This window comes from Sceloporus occidentalis, unplaced genomic scaffold, assembly GCF_023333645.1.
Source record: "Sceloporus occidentalis isolate IW3139 unplaced genomic scaffold, rSceOcc1.0.p SCAF_1, whole genome shotgun sequence".
NCBI lineage: Eukaryota > Metazoa > Chordata > Lepidosauria > Squamata > Phrynosomatidae > Sceloporus > Sceloporus occidentalis.
Genome location: NW_028316981.1, coordinates 30087096 through 30106490, shown reverse-complemented (window position 1 = coordinate 30106490; position 19395 = coordinate 30087096). Strand labels below are relative to the sequence as shown.

The 19395-nt window shown below is 38.9% G+C and overlaps 1 protein-coding gene across 5 annotated transcripts in view; it reads right to left on the bottom strand.

Annotated features, from left to right (window-relative positions):
• Positions 1–19395, bottom strand: part of LOC149321282 (receptor-type tyrosine-protein phosphatase gamma) — a 742038-nt gene that overhangs the window by 117884 nt on the left and 604759 nt on the right. The gene's annotated exons all lie outside the window — the stretch shown is intronic.

Genomic DNA, 19395 nt, shown 5'->3' with positions numbered 1-19395 from the left:
CTTCCTTTGATAAATGTACTAATAAAACAGTTGTTGCTTCATAGTGTTGCACTTTAATTCACACTTAATTCAGAACCCCTTGCAATGGAAAACTTTAACTTTCTTCACCATCTTCAATTTTACTGATCTCCTATTATTCCTCAGTGACATATTCTATCTTCTGTTTTCTGAACTAACAAATACAATGCTTGATAAAAGCAATATTGCTCTATTTTCCATTTCCAGTAAACAGGTGTGATGGATTTTAAAATAAATTTACATCTGTTTCAATTTATTAACCTTAAGCAACCGTAAAGTAAAAGGTTTTACTCTATGATCACAGAGTTAATATCTCTTAGATTGTTGTAGAAACTGGATCAGTTAGGTGGGATTTTCATGAAGAAAAGCCTTTGTTTTCTACAGTAACACTGTTCAGTACTATTTAATTTTCAAAGGAACTGTTTTTTTTTCTCAGTTAAATGAATTGACTATTTGGGAAAGACTGTCTTGGAATTGTTCAGTAACTTTTTGCATTTGCCATCTGAAAGGCTGTGGGTACTATATATAAGTCCCCCAGCTATGTACAAGGAAGGAGATGTGTGCTGGCACCAGAAGCAGAGTAGCCAAAGCTGCTGCCACCTCCATTTTTGGCAGTGCAACAAAGACCCATAAAGCCAGAAACCATGTAGCAAGGAGAGTGAAATTAAGTCACAAGGCATGACATCCCTGTATTGCAGAAAATCAAAATGTGGTTCAGGAAACCAAATTAAATACTATGCCATACACAGAATGCCAACCAAAGTTTATTCAGTTAATGTGATCAGAGTAAGCAAAAATACTAAAAGGGCCATGGCAAAATAGATTTGTGAAATGAAATTTTCAAAAAGGAAAAATAACATTGTAACCCAACAGCAATTTAATCTTAACCCTATTTCTCAGACATTAGGCTCTGTGAAAGCAAATGAACTCAAAAGCTATCACTATAATGTGCATAGCAGAGCTTAATTATTTGTCGTCCTGGCCAAAGAGAATGCAGTTTAAATACAGAGTATGTTAATTTATGATTTACATGCTGAGATCACTATACATTAAAAAGAGCAGTTCTCATACACAATCAAAATAGAGAATGGCCTAAATCCAACTGCCTCTCCTAATGAGCACAGACCTACGTATTTAACCAATGACATTGATGTAAGTGTTAACTTACAATTGATTCCACAGGTTTACTATAATTAGGACTTCAAATTGGTCAATGGTGCTGGTAAACACATATCATTATCAAGCATTTGGATAGCACATTTGTGGAAGGCTTTCATTTTTTAAAAAATCACTTCTTTTAAGAGGGTGAGCATAATTATTGCAACATGTGGGCAGGCATAACTGTTTTACATTGGCAACTCATACTAGGATAAACTCTTCTTCATCAAATTTACCTAGCACGTTTGTGGATGAACAAAAATTTGAACCAAAAAACCTCCATACCAAGTCCAACACTCTTACATGGGTTAATGGCAGAGCAGAACAGAGGCAAAAGGTGCAGAGAAAAGTGACAAATGACTGGAATATTCTGCATGAACAGCACCAGTGAGAAAGTAACAGGAACAACAATCTAGGAGTCTTTTAGCTTTCTGAAGTAGGGCAGTTAAGAAGTACTTGTAAAATAATTATGTATTCTCAAATGCAGTATCTAAGAATCAAGCCAGTTAGCTTCATATTATGCTTATCTACAGATTCAATAAAGTATAATGAGACATTTCATATCAAGGGCTGCATATGCAATGGATATAATGAATATATATCTCTGTCCCCATCTGAACCAGTGGGACTTAGAATCACAATAAGTGTGTTATTGCTTGCATGTTATTCTCAGCAGAGAGCACAGCCTAGAAACAATTAAAGTTGATTTGTTATCCCTAATTCATTAACATTCTGACAATAATTTTAACATTTAATGTTTTACTTATCAGGCAGTATTTTGTGATTTTGAGCAAAATTAATGTTTCTCTTTAATTTGTTACTGGTCATTTTGGAGTTTAAATGTTTCGTAAAAGCATTAACAACTTAACAATTTGACACATTAACTAGTGAAACAATTAAATCAACCCATAAACTCTTCTTACCATTTTAATGTTAACAAGTTAATGTTCTTTAATGCTTTAACATGGATATGGTAATGCTAACACTAACATTTCCAAGATCTAATGAAGAACAGATACCAATCAAATTCTCTTCACTTTATTGTTTTAGGTACAACACATTACTTCAGGCCTTTAAAAGCCCCATATTATCTGTTGTTTTCTCAGTATAACCCTATACTTTTGCCCACTGTGTGTTATGATTATATTCTAAACAATCAGCAAAGCTTAGCAGGGAAATATAGTTTGCCTTTTAATGAGAAAGAGAAAAAACCCCACCACAGGTAGTGAAAAAGCAAGATAAACCCTCAAACAAGAGAATGGATTGAAAGCTGACTATAAACACTATTACCATTGTAATCAAAATGGCTAGGGAAGCAATCCTAAAGTATTAAGAGAAGAATCATTCTAGGTCTGCTGACACACTGAAGAATTAATACAGTTTGATATCATTTTAACTGTCATGGCTCTGCCTATGGAATCCTTGGATTTGTAGTTTCTTGTGGCACCAGAGCTCACAAAACTGCAAATCCCAGAATTACATAGCATTGAGTGCTGGCAGTTAAAGCGGTGTCAAACTGCATTAATTCTACAGTGTAGCTTCAGCCTTAGTTGTAGCTCCTACAGCAGGAATCTGAAGAGACCAATAGCAGCTTTAAGCCATGTGTTCTACCAGGCCTTTAAATGGGCATTTTTATGGTAATCACTGCTGGTGGGCATCTTAAAATAGCAATGTTGGTAACTGGTTTAATTTAAAATTGTTTATTTTTCCTTTGACTCTATATGTCAAAGACAACAGTACAGAAACATCATTGCCTTCTTTCTGGCTGCTGCAAGAGCTGAAATAGCTGCCTTCTGGAAGACAGATAATCTCACTCTTGAAAAATGGTGGACAAGAGTGTCTGGAATATATGGTGTCACCGGGCCCCTGGCTACATCGGCAGATGAGGTGGGTAGTTGAGGCTCCATGACAAAGAGACCAAGACGCCAGCGTATGCTCAATGCTCTTTAATGCAACTTCAACAACTGCATGTGGGACAAGAACTTAAACTGGCTTTTTCACCATCCTAAGAACTAGCGCCGTGGCTCAGCATCCGGGTGGGTGCTTTCTACTTCAGGTCCCACCTCTCTTTCTGACCTGCCCTTTGAACCTCTCTTGGCTGGCCAACACCGGCCCCGTATATCCCAAAGCAAATGGGGACCAGGGCTAATCACAGGCCTGGCCTGGTACAGTCCACTGGCTTCGTCCAGGGACAAGGGGTGAACCCGAGAAGCAAAGAAATCCCCACCAGGTTTTCTTGGTCACTTCCCCAACCACTCCCTTCTCTCCGCCCTCTTAGGTACCGGTGGTTGGCTTCCGCTGTCCAGGCGTCTCGAATCCGAACCACTATCTCCTCCTTGTATCCTGTGTCTCCCTCCACTCTCGGCGTCCACTTCCGCTCCTCCCTTCTTCCCGGGTCTCTGTCCTCCGTTCCTTTTCTACCCTCCAGCACTACCTCCTCCCCGGTCTCTGCCCTAGTTCCAGCTGTTGCTCCTTGAGCCAGCTCCGCCCTGTCCTCCTTGGCTTCACCAGGGTCCCCTGGCACATCGTCTTCAGAGGCGGGACCCCAACCCAATTCCTCCCCTTCTTCCACCCTCTGACATATGGTTTCTAGAAAAGCTTCCCTACAACATCAGTTCCTGTAACAGACACAAGACATCACACTCTTTTTATGAGTACTGGTCAACTTTTATTGGTTATATTAACACTGGCTTGCATTTGCCTTGACCATTGTGAGGACATGCTAATTGGAAGACACTCTCTGTCTTTCTTTTTCTGACCTCGAAAGCACTGTGACAACTCCCTTGGAGAACTCTCTGCTCATCCTGGACAGTAATACCCAACACTGCCAGGATAGCTGTTCCAAAGGAACAACCTGCTGAGTGTCTCTTATGCCTACTTTTGCATTCACTCGCATCCTGAGCCTGTTTTGAATATTTCTTGTTGTTTGTTGATTTTGTTGATAAAATGCAAATAAAAAATAGAGAAAAAATTATATACATTTCATTTAGCTTTATTAATATGTTTGATGCACTGTTTCTGTGCTGCAAAATACCTTGGGAAGGCTACAGTCTTAAAAGCATGGCTAAGAAATTAAGAAAAGAAATAAAATAAACAAGCACGGTATTACCAAGCCCCATGGTGAAAAGTTGGTTTCTGAATAAACATGTAGATAATGTGCTTCTAGCTGCTAATTGGTTCATAACTGTGCCTAAATGAGTGTCTAGCACACTCAAATGGCAGTCTAGTCAGGGAGTCATGGGAAGAGAGAATGAGAGAGATGAGAACATGATTCATTTCTTTTGGCAAAAGTGAATCAAGACAAACAAATAACGTAAAACATAACATAATGAAGGTAGTGTTAGTGCAGTAGTTTAAGGTCACTAAAATTTAAGTTCTACTTCTACAAAGTTGAAACAAAATTAATTTAAAAAGAGCCATAGAGTAAGTGAATTTAGAGGACCAGAAGTTTTAGATAAGTTGGTCAAAGTAAGAGAGGTTCTGATGTGTTGAAGAACTGTCTGTACGCTATGGCAGCAAGGCTTAACATTTATTATAGTATCAGCAATGTTTGCTTGATTAGAACTGACATGAGCTCTGGTGTAAATGTATCCTAAATCACACTGTCAATATGAAGATAAATGACCTTATTGCATTAGAAAATAAAGCCAAAATGATACAGGACAGTAGGAGCTTTCTCCTTGTTTTTCTACCTGCTGTTGCAGCACTTCTGTACTTCTTCCTGAGGGAGATGGTTGTAAAAGCATGCCTTTTACCAAACAGATTTTTCCAGTGTGACAAAAGGCATGTTTTTACAACTATCTCCCACAGATAGAGACCAGAAGTGCTTCATCAGCATGTGGAGAAGCACAGAGAAAGCTGCTACTCTCCCAATCCATTTCAGCTTTTGAAATTGTGCCTTCAGTATCTCTCTCTTGAGAAATTCCCATCTGTCTTGAACTTCCTTCTCTTTTACTATTCCTGACCATGGGATTACCCCCAGTATTTCCCTGAGTTTATTGAAATCAGCTTTCCTAAAATCTAAAATGTGTGTCTGGCTATGCCTTGCTTCTCCTTTGCACTGTAGAACAAACTCAAGGAGAACATGGTCACTCCCACCTAAAGATCCCACCACTTGCACCCCATTAACTAGGTCATCCCGGTTGATTAGGATAAGATCTAAAATGGCTGATCCCCTTGTTGCCTCTTCCACCTTTTGGACAATGAAACTGTCTTCCAGGAAAGTGAGGAATTTGCTAGACATTCATGTTTTGGATGAGTTTGATTTCCAACAAATACTAGCATAAGTGAAATTTCCCATCACTACTCCATCTCTTCTATCTGAGAGAGTGGCTATCTGTTCTAGAAAGGCAAAATCCAATTCCTCTGTCTGACTTGGGGGTCTGTAGTAGACTCCCACAATAGCATCGTTGTTTCCCTCCCCTTTTAATTTTTATCCAGATGCTCTCCACCTGGTTTCCAGGGTTTAAGCCCTGGATCTCTTCACAGGTGTAGGTGTCTCTGACATTGAAGATTTGATTATTTAAGACATCAACTCATTTGACATGTGGTGCTGGAGAAGAGTGATAAGGATACCACGGAAAGCTTAAAAGACAAACCAATCAGTCCTATAACAGATCAAGCCTGAATGGAAGCCAAGATGACTAAATTCAGGCTGTCATACCTGTTCTCATAATGAAAACAAATGACTCACTAGAAAAGACAATAATGTTAGGAAAGGTAGAGGGCAGTAGAAAAGGAGGAAGACCACATACTAGATGGATAGACTCATTCAAAGAGGCCATGGCCCTGAGCCTGCACAACTAGAGCAAAACTGTTAAGGACAAGGGGGGTTGAGTTTGTCTTGTTCACAGAGTCGCCATGAGTTGAGGCCAACTCAAGGGCAGTTAACAACAACAACAAGAGCCAAGTGTCTTAAATGTCCTAGTTCACAATAATCTAGGACAACTACTCTGAATTTATAATAACAGAACATTTATATCCCTTATCCTAAAGTGAGAAATGTTAAAAAAATTAGTTGTTTGACATTAGAGAATAATGGTATTTTTAAAGGTTCTGATTTGGGATAAATTTGGGATAAGTTAATAATAATAATAATTTGTTTTATTTATATACCGCTATTCCAAAGATCATAGCGGTGAACAGCAAGTAAGCTAATTAGCAAGTAAGCTAATTTGCCCCCAACAGTCTGGGTACTCATTTTAGCGACCTCAGAAGGATGCAAGCCTGAGTCGAGCTTGGGCCCTTTTGCTGGTCTTGAACTCGTAACCTTGTGGTTTTGAGTGAATGGCTGCAGTACAGGCATTTAGCATTTAACCACTGCGCCACCAGTTGTGCAAAGTATGTGAACTGTAAAGGTGTAGTATATTGTTATTCAAAATTATCTGAAATTATCTAAAGGGCTTGGCTGCTTGCCACTGTGATCATGAAAGCATTCACTGGGAAGTATTTTTAAGCCACTCTGAGAGCCTTTGTGGCTGAAGAGTGGGGTATAAATACTCCAAATAAAAAAATAATAAATAAATAAATTTAGTTTCATTTAAATGAAATACATATTCGAAGTATCTTTGTGTAGGTTGGCAGACTTTCATTCCACATTTCCCCTGTGCTATGAGTGGATTTTCCCTCTTGACACAGGCATGGTTTCTCCACCTTCACATCTTGTAGAAGTTTGATGGTTCTTTGCCTTACACCTGTCTGTCTCAGGGGTGAAACAGATGGGTAGGAAAAAGCGGCTTGAATCTGCCTTTTCCAAAGCCACATTGAAACCCCATCAACCATACCACCTGCTCCCAAGGCGGCTGGAGTACACATGTCATGACCACACACCTCTGGGTACTTTTTTTGTTTTGTTTTCCCACCATCCCTGCACACCTTCGCAGGAGTGAACAGCAGGCAAATCCAATTGTATGGCTGTCCTTGTGAACCTCCACACATTCATATGTGCAGTGCTTCACCAAAACAAGGCATTGGAGCAGAGGTATGCAGATGCCATCAAGGTATATAACCTTCCTTCACCTCCTTTCACACATGCCCCCTCTTTGACTGTCTGTTTTGTGTATGTTGTACTCATCTCCATTAGAGGTGTCACGGTTTTTCTTTTGGGTATTTCCACCCCCATTGCTTGGGTACAGCAGCTCCATCCCTTTTAAATGCGCTCCTACAATGGGGCGTTTACATGCACAATGATTTGGAAAGAATGCCCCTTTAGAGCTACCCTGGTGTACGCGCATTTACATGCACATGCAAAGGTGCACACTTTCCAGGAAGAAGCAGAAAAATTCAGCTCCCTTTTAGTCTGGCTTTTCTCCCCGTAGGACGGCTTGAGAGCAGTTTCTGGATAGGTTCGAGGCTCGTGTCATCTAAACACCCTGCCTGGAAGCCAGAAGTAAACCTGATTATTTTAACCATCTCTTTCGCCCCCAAATCTGTTTGGGTTTTCTTGGAGTTGCCATGTTGGTGACTAGGCTCCCAAGTTTGTGAAGCCCAGTCCTATCCAACAGTCAGTTTAACATCTATATTCTTCTTAAGTATTCTTAAGCCTTGAACTATCAGGAAATTAGCAGGAGAACTGCAGCTTTATACTAATACTGATTCTAATAACACAGATATACACTGTCAAAAGTGATAACAGCTTGCAGTTCGTGAATCTCTCTAGGCATATTCTTATAAAAAAGTTACACCTCTATGCAAATTACATAGCAAAGCGTAACACCTCTCTCCTAGTGTGTTTGTTTAACCATATTTCTACACTGGCATTCTGCTGGTAATGCTTCTTCAAGCTTCATCAAGCAAGGAATATCTTCTCAGGCTATCATGATTACTTGGCAGCAGCAGAGATGGACCAGCTTTGCCAGGATCAAAATCTGATGTTTTGCTGCTCTAAAGGCTACTATTTTGTACTCTCTCCAGCCTTTGTTTAGCCAGTCATCTAAAAGATCTCCACTCCTACCCAGTTATCTCATCTAATCAAGATAGAGATGGAGATCTTATCTATAACCTTGCCTATGATACAGTAGGAATCCTTACCCTCCTACGTGCTTTGGCCAGTGCACCTATGAGGTGGTTTATTGGTAGTCAAAGCTACTGAATGTTTTCCCCTCTTGATAACTGCACAGGCATTTTGCTGTCATTAGACCAGTAACTTTATACTGTCAGCGTTATTATAGGATGATCATTTACTTTCATTTGCCCTCACACTTTCAAATGTAGCCCTTTATAATTAGGTTGGCTACAAGCCTGGAGCTAGCATGTGTCTATGTTCATAATATGCTACTATCTGATACACATTTATTACAGCCTCAAGAACTTAGATTAGGCAAACAAATATCCAAAAATCAGTCCTGCCTGTTACACTCTGGATTTTAACTGAAGCGTATTCTAACAGAACGGTATACAAACCAAGGATCGGGACACTTTATTAAAACAAAAATAACATAATTCACGACCAGGAAGGAATAAAACGACTTTGGATGCAATACATAGAAAGAGATGACAACATGAAGGACTCATGGAACAATGAGCCATATGAAGATGAACTCCAGATTCTAAAATGTGAGGTGGAAACTGCAATAAGAGAAATGACAAACAACAAGTCTCCAGGGAACAGATGATATTCCAACAGAACTGTTGCAATCCACATTGGCAGAGTCAACTCTAGTGCTAACCAACATACGTCAACAGATATGGAAAACAAAACAATGGCCAACAGACTGGAAATGATCAATATACATCCCCATCCACAAAAAGGGAGACACAAGAGCCTGCAGCAGCTATAGAACCATAGCACTAATCTTCCACGCAAGCAAAATTATGCTAAAAAATCTGCAACATAGATTCCAACCATATATGGAGAGAGAAATCCCAGAGGTCCAAGAATGGCTCAGGAAAGGAAGAGGCACTAGGTACGATATTGCAAACCTACGATGGCTAATGGAGTGCACTAAGGAATTCCAAAAGAAAATCAGCATGTGCTGTACAGATTATAGCAAAGCCTTTGACTGCATAGATCATGAAAGGTTATAGAATGCCCTTAAAGACATGGGAGTGCCAACAAATCTGATGAGTAATCTGTACTCAGGAAAAGAGGCTACTGTTAGAATAGAACACGGAGAAACAGATTAGTTCCCAATTGGCAAAGGGGTCAGACAAGGTTGCATCTTATCACCCTACCTGTTAATTTATATGCAGAACATATTGTAAGGAAAGCAGGCTTGGACACAGAAAAGGAAGGAGTGAAAATAGGAGAAAGGAATATCAACAATCTGATATATGCTGATGAAACCATAATACTTGCAAAAAACCCCACAGACCTCAAACAATTGCTAAGGAAGATCAAAGAAGAAAGCAGGCATACTGTAGAACAACAAAAAACAAAAATAATGGCCACCCCCCTCCATGACAGAGGAGTTGGAGTGGGGATGGGCTGTTTGCTGCCCTCCCCTGGGATGAGACAGAGACATTAATCACATCATGCCATGGCAGTGATACCATGATGTGGGACATTGGGGTGTGGCCTGAAGCAAGGCTTGCTATCCGTCCCCATTGCCTCATTGTGAAGAAGAAATCGACCCACCCGCCGCTGGTATAGCATTAAGTTTTCTTGGTCATCTAGGGGAAAGACATTGGATGCAGCATCTCCCACACTTGGTTGTTGTTAGAAATTAGTTGTATTTCCATGAAGAATTTAATAAATAGGTCACTAAATGGACCTGTTTTAACCCATTTTGGTGTCTGGTTTTGTTATTCTGGGATTGGTAACAATGACTACGGAGAACTTACACTAATTCAAACTAGACAATGAGGAAATCAAAATAGTAAAATAGTTCTTATATCTGAGATCAAACATTGATAGAAACAGGGCAGTTAACAACAACAATGAATACTAGCAGAATATAACCTTGACAAGTGTTCAACTTGGTTTAAAAACTACGGTCCAAAATACAGTGCAGAAATAATCCAGTTTGATACCGCTTTAACTGCCCTGGTCCAGTGCTGGGAATCCTGGAAATTGTAGTGTGTTGTGACACCAGAGCTCTCTGACAGAGAAGGCTAAATGTCTCACAAAACTACAGTTCCCAGAGTTCCCTAGCATTGAGCCAGGGCAGAAGTTGGGAGTCATTCACTGAAGCTGACTGACAGTAATTATACATTGTTTGAGGAAGTATTTTATATTGTTAGCCCTGAAAATTACCATACTTCTTCACCCAATGCATAATTAATTTCTAGAATTCACTGGCACAAGACAAAGTGATCACAGCCATTATTTTACTTGAATAATTGGTGGAGAATGAATCAATCAGTGGCTACTTTTATTAGTTTAGTTTACATTTAATCTTGTTTTTCCGCTAATGATTTTAAGGCAAAATACCCCCGGGCCATTCCTCTTCACTTTAGCCATACAGCAACCCTGTAAGCAAAAGCAGGGTGAACGTGTGTGACTAGCCCAAGGAACTTGAACATGTTCAGAACCTGAACATGGATCATCCATTTCCTAGCCCCAAACTCTAAAAACACTGCTCCACCATCAACCCTCTTTCTTTGGAAGCAGTATCCCAAAGAACATCTACCCAGTTCCTGGGGAGTGAGGATGAGAAAGTGTCAGAACCTTCAGGTGTTACTTATGGATCCTGCTTGTGTATTTCGCAGAGGCATCTGGATGGTTGCTGTAGAAAACCTCCACTGTTTTGGACGGACCAGACGTTTGATCTGATTATATAGCCTGGCAAGATTACCATATACTCAACAAAGTTGACCTCATGTATAAGTCAAGGGCAGGTTTTGGGGCCAAAATTATGGATTTTTATATGATCCATGTATTGGTCAAGGCAAAACTTAGGGGCATGTAACAAAGGATCTAAAAGATGAAGCAAAGAAAACAATGCCAAAGAACTTAAAAAATTCCAGTAAGCACATATTTGTGCTCACACTAAAGGCTGGATGGATAAGAAAATAGAGGAGGATAGGTGCTTCCAGGACAGATTACACTCTTGACTTTCACCAAGGGATGACTTCTTTTTAAATTAAAGTTAAAGTATAATACATACATTGACCCATAGATAAGCCAACACTATTTTTGGGGGTCAATTTTTTGATTAAAATTTCTAGACTTATACATGAGTATATACAGTACTTTTTGGACTATAGTTCCCCGAATCTGCTAGCTAGCATGGCTATGCTAGATGAAGGATTCAAAAAATGAACTTCCAAACTCTGTGTGCAAACCAGAGCACTCATATTCTAATGTCAGGTCAGAAGCAGAGTAACAAAGAGAAAAGTTTAAGACTTCAGTGTCTTCTACTCTTTATATACTGATTATTAGAACAATCTGCTCAGAAGAAAGACTGTTTTAATCAACAGCCAGTTTAACTACAGACCTTTTGGTTTCCCCCCAAAAGTGTGCATGTGGTGAAAGGAGCTATGCTATGAAAGAAAGGCAGGAATGAAAGAAATGACTATACCTTTGCCTGGGAAGTCATGTGTGACCACTGCTTTTTAAAAGCACATCAGAACGTATTTCACTGCAATTATAAAGGGAAGATACAAAAGACCAATACTAGCAGAAATAGCTGGTGGTATTCCATGCTAGCAGACATCCACAGTACATCTGGGCTACCCACAGGGGTCCAGCACTCAGTAGCCTATAAAAACGTGGCCTGCTGAGTAATATTGCAGAAAATGTACATTCAACAGAAAGACACAGACGTTTTTATTTCTCTTCATGCTAAAACAGTAACAACAACAAACCAGGGTTTTCATTTTGGGGTTTTAAACAAAGGCAGCTCAGCAGCAATTGACAAATATAATGTATCCTTTTTGCAACTTTGCCCATTTCTTTAAAAAAGGGCGAAGAAACTCCAGTTTTGCTAAGAAATGCAAACACTTTTTGGTGGCATATGTCACTACTGAATTAATTCAGTTTGCCTTTTACTGGCTTGGAATGAATCCCAGTAGGAAGGAATGGGGGGAAAAACAACACACAAGATATTAAAGTGTGCCTATTTCAGGTAGATTCCAATCACTGATGCTTTGAAAACCATTTCTCCATAAACTGAAATGTGTAATTTATCTAAACCTATTCCCTTCCTGAGAAAACTCTCATTCAGCAGTTTTCATCCATTTTGGAATCTGGGCCAAGAAAATATCAGACAGTTAAGTGTGCTTTGGCAAGATATTATAGGCAAAGGTTAAAATAAGAAAAGATTATTAGACAAACATATTAACCTACAGTTTCTTTGGCTGCCCATTATAATAGGCCCCTGAGAAGAAACATGTGTTTTTTCTTTGTAAGTAATGTCAGAATTACTAGTGATGAAATATCTGAAACAGCCATTTTGGAAATACATACCCACACAAAAATCACCCTACCTCATATATTGATACTCCCCCAAACAACACCATGGATAAAGTTAATTTCTTAATTTTTTTAAGAACAGATACAAACAAATGTCAGAAAATGAAATCTTACTGTAATTTAGAATACCAGTACCGCAAGAGCATAAGTTCATTTAGCCAGAGGACACTCATGAAAATAGAAGAGCATGAACTCCTGTGTGCTGAATTATAAACAGGAGAGACAAATGGATCAGCGTATGCTGCTTCTGAGACAGTACAAGCCTCCACTGTAACAGTAGACATTTCAGAGCTTTTAAAAAAACCCTGTATAAACACTGAGTAGCTAAAATGTTTTACTCACAGTAATATAACAGGTAGCTGCAGAATATGCTGGCTTCCATTTAGATTGCAGGTATTACTCTCATCTCCCTGCACACCTTAGAGTGCCCCCCCCCCCCCCCCCGCTTTAGACTGGCAACACTTTTCTACAGTGTCATATTTTATGTACACAGTCTGCTGGCAAAATCTGGTCTGATGCTTTCATTTACCTGAATACAAACTGTCTGAGTGAATGAAAGCTTTTGCAAACTGCTGTGCAAATATTCAAGGATCACAAGAAATTATAATGTAATAATTCTTGTCACATATGGAAACGTGGGGGGGGGGGGGGGGGGGAAGAGAACCTACACAGATGCTTAATTATCCTAATGAGTCTATCTCCAAAGGCTTTTGCACAATGTCAGGCTTATTTCAAAAAAATCCCATACAACTGAAAGCCATGCAATCCCACACAAAACCTCAACATTTATCCATCTTGGCAGCAGTTGGAAGTGATGCCAGAGCTCCCATGGACTGTGATTTTGGGGGCTCCTGAGCAGTGAGGTGGGTGGTAGGCCAACAGCAGCAGTTGTATCTCTTTGGCCCAGTTCAAATACAAGCCCTCAGCTGATGTTAAGACTCACTTAGGTTTTGATGTGGGATTGCATGGCTTCTGGTTGAACTTCACAACAGGTAGCCAAGGATTCCATTTCCATTGATCTCCCAGGCCAAACCCAACAGGATCCCATCATTCAGGAAAAATCTGATGCAATACTAGAATCATGATTTTGTCCGGCCAGCCTCACTTCTGTGTAATGGGCACATCAAAAGCCTTTGCCACTCTTCAATTGTATTTAATCTGAGACCTTTCCCTCCTATAGTCTAGCTGTCACCCAGCCTGTTTCACTGCACTGTTTCATTTGCAGTTTGTTGTGGCACCAGAGCTCTCTGGCAGAGAAGACTAAATAGCTCACAAAACTACAAATCCCAGAATTCCATTGCACTGAGCCATGGCAGTAAAAGAGGTGTCAAGCTGCATTGTTTCCCCAGTGCAAATGAAGCCAAAGACTCCATCCTACTTTATCAGACATAGAGGTTTTTCAGTTTTTTTTTTTACTTTTAGCCTGCTTGAAATTATGTGTCAAAACAATTACAAATATGCAAGGAATGTTACAACTTATTCTTACATTTGATATACAGATATATTTACTACATAGAGGCAAAATGTAAACATCAAGGATGAGAGGATAGATACCCTGTTCCTTGGGAAGAGATGGGAGCATGTTTTATCTCTTTTGAATAGTCCCAATTCTTCCCTATTTGCTGTTTTAATTTAATGAACCAGTTTTTTTACTTGATGAGGCACATATTCAGGTATATTCCACCTATCTATCCATCTATCCATCCGAATTGGGAACTGGCACCGTATGTTCACAAAACCTTTAGATCACAGAGCAAGTTTATGTTGCAGGCCACCTGCCTCACACTCTCGGAACATATATTCATATTGATCATTTCACATTTCTTCTTTCCAGAAGCTCTCTGAACTGTTTACTTCTTTGAACTATTAGCAACAGCACAACAGCACTAATAATAAATATAATATAATATAATATAATATAATATAATATAATAATATAATATAATTGTTGTTGTGTGTCATTTCTGCCTTATGATGACTCTAGGCAAGCCTATCGCATGGTTTTCTTGGCAAGATTTGTTCAAATGGATTTTTGCTAGGGCCCCTATCTCTTTTTCTGTGTGTGAAAGTAGTAACGGGGGCAATAGCAAAGATAAGGTAGTCACCCTTGTCTGTAGAGACCATAAGCTACAGGAATTTGCCCATTTTTTTGGGGGGGGGGCAGCGGCAGCAGCTGAGTTTTTCTTTGTTTAATTTGTGCCACTTTTCTGTAACTTGATACATCCAAATGTGTTGGACTGCCACCTCCATCATCCTCAGCAGCATCCCACCTACTGCTATTTCATCAATCCCAGGCTGACCAGATGTTCTAACTGCAAAGGAGGACAAGGCAACACAAAATATAGGATGTTCAAGAAAAAGATAGGACACTACCATATAAAAAATAAATAAATATATATATATAGCCAGAGCCTAGAAAGTTATACATTATTTTGGGAACGTACCAAAAACTTACATATTCAGTCAATATTACTTGTAACACATGACTTCGAAGCTCTAGATAGAACATCAAGCCATTTGATGTGCAATACTTTTTAATAACATATATTTGTACAGGGCATTATGTTTCACAAGAAAAAAAACCTCTCCTAAAAAATATAGTTTAAAGCTTGATCATATATTCTCGGCATCTGCCTACACCAATTCAGAGATTACTTCAATGGAGGCAACACAGAACAGATATGCACATTAATGGCGCCTCAAGTTGGTAGTGATGAATGATAATCATTTAGTGCCAATAATGCTCCAGGCCTGGCAAGATGAAAAGAATGCACTCAATCTGAGGGAAATTTAACAGCAAAAAGGAAAGTACAGTTTCTCTGGAATGAAGAAAAAAGCCATTTCATGCATTGTATCACAAAATACCAATGTATGTTTGACAAAAAAGAAAAAAGAACAAAGAAAAGAAAAAAACCAGCTTGTTCTCTTGTTACAAATCATACACTGATAACACACACAGTCATGCACAACACAGTTTTGATGGCTATGGTATCAGTAGTAGTGATGCAGATAGTAGTTGCTCCACGCAGCCAGCTATTTTCTAGTAGTCACCAGCTCATTATTCTACCTGGTCAGTGCCCACATCTCTTTCCATACCACTGCCAATGGTTCTGTCTGGCAGCTTACAGCAGTGACATCATGTGGCAAAAATTTCATGTACTGCCATGGTAGACTTGACCACATGAGACAGCCGCAAGCAGGTACTGAACTGCCACCATTCTCACCAATCAGTGTAATGGAATACTTGGAGAAACAGATATATAAACTGAATCACACAGATGAATATTACAATTACTGGACATTTATTTAGCTGAAGCTTGAATCACAGAGGACAAAGCATAAAGGAAAGATGCTGAATAGATATAATTCAAATTCTCTGAGAAATATGTGGAAGGAAAACAATGACCTTAAAAAAGGAGGTTAAGCAGCTACCTGCAACAAAATGACACACTAGAATGATCCTCAAACAGACTGGATCAGGAGCTGGGATTAGTTTCTGGGGAGTGGGAGAGAGAAAGGGAGGAAAACATACACTTTTGTTTCTTTCTCACCATCCTGAAATCTTCCCCTGCTGTCTGTCTGTTGTTGTTTCCCTTCAAGTTGTTTCCAAATGGTGACCCTAAGCTATATACCAATTAAGACCTGTGGTTTGGGGTTCTTTCAACCTTTCAAAACTGAGTGTTTTGGTTCTCTAGCAAGAGAAGACAATTTGTGGTCCTCTAGATAGCATATTATTATTATTATTATTATTATTATTATTATTATTATTATTATCATCATCATCATCTTTTATTTATAAAGCGCTGTAAATTTACATAGCGCTGTACATACAATCTTTTAGTTAGGCTCTTGAACAGATCAAGCCTGAAATCTCCCAAGTTGCTCAAATTGAGGTTGTCATACTTCGGCCACATCTTGAGAAGACACAACTAATTAGAAAAGACAATAATTCTAGGAAAGGTAGAGGGCATGAGAAAGAGAAGAAAGTCACATGCTAGATGGACAGACCCAATTAGGAAGATCACAGGTTTGAACTTGCAGGACCCAAGCAGAGCAGTGGAGGACAAGTCTTGGACAGGGCTGCCATGAGTCGGAGTCAACTCGAGGGCTGTTGACAACAAAGATGGTAGTTCCCCTATCAGTGGAGTGGGAAATCTTCTCCACATTTAGTCCAAGGTGCTGAATCCAATTTCCAAAACACATTTTACATGTTGGGTAGCTCCGTTAAGGTTGTGACAAAAATCTGCAGCAGATTCACCACCAGCTGCTGTGGATTAGGAGTGTAATGCATTCTGAACTAATGAAATAACTTACTTTGAATTTCTTGAACAGAAATAAAAATACTCTTTGCTGTCAAAATCTGTACATTTCTATATTTCACAACAAAGTTTGGGAAAAAATGTATAGAAAAAAATCCATCTCAAACACTTAACAATAAAATATGTGTGTTCACAGAGTGGGGGCAGTTTATGAAAATAAATGCTTTATTTATTTGAAAACTGCTGGAATTATATGTGTGTTTTGTGAGCTGACGGGTCCCACTCTGGCAGAAAGGCAGCATAAAAGTGAAATGAGATGAGATGAAAGGAATGAATAAAATATATCTGTGCATGTGTTTTAAAATGCATATGGACACATAAGCAGTTTTTCATGTTGAAGGCCCCCACATCACAATCCAAAGAGGCATTAGGATGGTTTTAGCTTTCAGTAAAAATGAGAGGTGAGTTAATTCTCTAGTTTGGGGGCTGTTTTTCTAATTAATTACTGATGTTGCTTTATGATCTGATTTTATCACACCATTCTTAAATGCTGGATGCTACTTAGAATGTCAGATAAGTTGTATGTATGTATTTTGTATCAATCAGTCAACAAGATTAGGTTGTCATCACAGATCTTCTGACTTTTCCATGGAAAGAAAAGAAGCTCTGAAAAGAGAAGGAAAAAGGAACATCAAGGCACCAGATCACTGTGGAGTACTTACTCCAGGAAAAGCCAGTCTGCCCTCTGCAGGCCTATTGGCAACTACGCTTCTATTCCCTTCCATTTCTCCATTATATACAATGACTCCTGTGGATACCACTATTCCTAACTACTACTGCTTCTTCTTCTACATAGAATTGTATAGGACTGGCTTGTTAGGTCCATGACAAGTAGTAAGATTTGGCCATGTATTTGCTCCTTTCCTGTCTCCTGGTATTATGACCTTTCTCCCAAGAAGCCTCTGTGCAGTAGGTGAAAAGGAAGAGAGGAGGGAAAAAAAGAAAGAAGGAATATAGCACCATCTTTAAGACTAACTGGTTTTTATTTTAACATGAGCTTTCATGGGTATAAATTTGCAAACTAACATTGCTACCTCCTTTCAAACTACTATGTGGTAAATAATGTTTCTGAGACTCCCTGTTGATGATGATCGACAGGAATTAACTAGATACTATGGTGGTTCTTTTCTAAATTTACTTACTCTATTTTCAACTTCTGTTTTATTAGATACAATCCTGGAAACTACAGACTGTTAAAGCCAAGCTTTTAAATCAAGTTTACCTGTCTGTAATTTCCAGAATTGTAGCGAGATATGGGATTGTGCACATATGTCTATGTGAAAGACTGGCATTTCATCAGGCCTTTAGAAATTGTCTTGTATGGGAGTAGGTGTCAAAAGAAATAAAAGGAAATGGACACTAGTCAGTGTTCCACTTTTCATGTGCAAGTGCTTTGTAAAATCTTGGGTGAATACTATCTGGTTTTGTTGAATTGTCATTCTTTAAATCAATGAATTTACTCTAAAATCTTTTCTATGGATACTTCAACATGCAACTTTTCTTCCAATTCACCACCCAAGAAGAATAGTTCAGATGTTGGCTATTCTTCTATATCTTCTTTTGTTGCAAGAGATGCAAAGAACTCATTTATCCTGTCACCCATGAGTGCTCCTCTAACACTCTGGAGGTCTCTTCTTTTGGCAGGGTTTCTTCTTTTAATTCATTTCAAAAACAACATCATAGGCTTAAAATAGTTTTATTCAGCTGCATCCACAAAATGCCATTTTACTATAAACTTACAATATACTTGCCAAAATTTATGTTCTTGTTTTTTTTTAACATGGATTATACCTCTACTTTTTAGAAGAAGGTGTTTCCCCCCTCTCTGTTTTGGATTCTAGTTTTTGTTTTCACACAAGTTTTCTCTCACTCTTTCTTTCTCACATACAAACAGCACACCCACACCGTAGAGCAACACACTTGTACATAAAGAGAGAGCTGTATTAGTCTATATCAGTATCAAAATAAGTAGTCTTGGGACACCTTAAAGACAAACTAATCTATTCCAACATTAGGTTTCATGGACTACAGCACTTTTACTCAGATATAGGGATGTATGGTGAGTTTAGATCCATTAGATCTACTGGAGAAAGACCCCAGTGCATTCTCTGTGTGTCATCAGTCATTCACTCTTCTATAACCTAAACTTTTGTATTTTAGTGGCGAACATGAGGAACAACTCAGATTAAGGGTCCTTTCATTAAGGAGGAATGCATACAACACACCCAAACCCATACCTACATACAGCAAAATGAAAACCTATGAATAAACTGAGAAAGAGAATACTGACTTTAAAACCAGCCAATAAAGAAATTTCTAGAGGTACTGAGTACACCATGAGTTTTAAAATAAGTTATTACATTAGCAGAAAGGTGTGAACAACTGCCACAGGTCATATCCCCTCCCTTTAACACACAATTTGTTATTCATTCATGTTTTATGGTATTTCTGCTTTTTCTAATCTTGATCTTGATCTCCATAATGGAAAATTAATGGCTGAAGTAATAGTAAGGGAGTAGAGTTAGTGGCTGGAAATTATGATACAGT